The 1,211-nt window shown below is 51.9% G+C and overlaps 1 pseudogene; it reads right to left on the bottom strand.

The window, feature by feature from the left end:
• Window positions 1–221: 221 nt before the first annotated feature.
• On the bottom strand, window positions 222–815 carry LOC150065458 (sterile alpha motif domain-containing protein 10 pseudogene; annotated as a pseudogene).
• Between the last annotated feature and the right edge of the window lie 396 nt (window positions 816–1,211).

The raw sequence follows: 1,211 nt of genomic DNA, 5'->3' as shown, positions 1-1,211 counted from the left end.
GCCAAGTCACAGCCTGGATTGCCAGCCAGAGGCATCTGGAAGTTGCTCTGGCCCTGCCTGTTCATCGGGATGGGTTTAGCCATTGGGACATCCTACCAAGGTCCACGAGGGCCAGCTCTGCCTCATCCTTGGCTGTGGGCTCCCGTCACAGTGTTGGGGTCTGGAGTCCAAGCCTGGGAAGCAGCTAGAACATGTTTCCGAAGGAAATCTGCACTTTAGGCTCAGTCCCCCTTTGTCCTGCACTTCGGATCCTCCCATTGACCTTGGTTGAGCAGCTGTAGGCTCCACCCCTCCTCTTGCACCTGCAAGCTGAGCACCTGCCACATTACCTCTGGTCCCATCCGCTGCAGCTTCTCTGCATTCAGTGGAAGCAGTGCTCGGCCAGTGATGGCATGCTGGGAGAAGGCCTGAAGGAAGACGAGGTAGTTGTGCGGGCAGTGCTTCTTGAGCCACTTGCAGACATCCTGCTGGCTCCATAAAACCAAAGGCCGGGTCAGGCCACTCAGTGAAGGGCTAGTATGGTACAGGCCATTGTGGTCAGAGTACAGACAGCCCCGGAAGATCTCTATGCCAGGCTGCTGAAGAAGTTTGATTGGTCGGCTGCTGGAGGCTCTCTGACTTCAGGAGTGCCATGTGAAGCCTGTGCCCTGGTGTCCAAGGCACGTGGCAAGAGATGCTCTCAGCTGACACAGAGTGCTTCAAGGAGGGTCAGCAGAAGTTGAAGTGTGCAGTGGTATCCCCATCTCGGCACTCACAACCCCCGCACGGCCTCTGAGGGGTGAGGGGCTGAACTTGGAACTCAGCTCCAAGAACATGAGACTCAGGGGCACACCATCCCTCGCCAGGCACAAAGCGGCCATTGTGGCCAGCAGGCAGCACGCACTACCGCCCCGCCCCCATCAAATTAATTTCTTTCTTTCTTTATTGTATTTTATTGTCGGGGTAATGTATAGAGGCGTTACAGTTACGTTTGTCAGGTAGTGGGTATAATACTTCTCAAACCTTAATATCCCCTCTCATGTTTTTGTCCCTTTTTGCCTCCCCCACCCCCTCTCAGTCATCTTGTTTTCCCCATTTGCTTCTCCATTTCAAATAAATAAATAAATGTATATATAGTACACCAGGTAACAAAGTCAGATACAGTAACCATATGAAATTGACCATAAGTGAGGGAAAAAAAGAGAAATTTAACTTTACACAGTACATAAGAA

This window comes from Megascapheus bottae, chromosome 3, assembly GCF_031878675.1.
Source record: "Megascapheus bottae isolate mThoBot1 chromosome 3, mThoBot2.hap1, whole genome shotgun sequence".
Classification (NCBI taxonomy): domain Eukaryota; kingdom Metazoa; phylum Chordata; class Mammalia; order Rodentia; family Geomyidae; genus Megascapheus; species Megascapheus bottae.
Note: the sequence above shows the minus strand (reverse complement) of the source record. Positions and strands in the feature narration are given on the sequence as shown.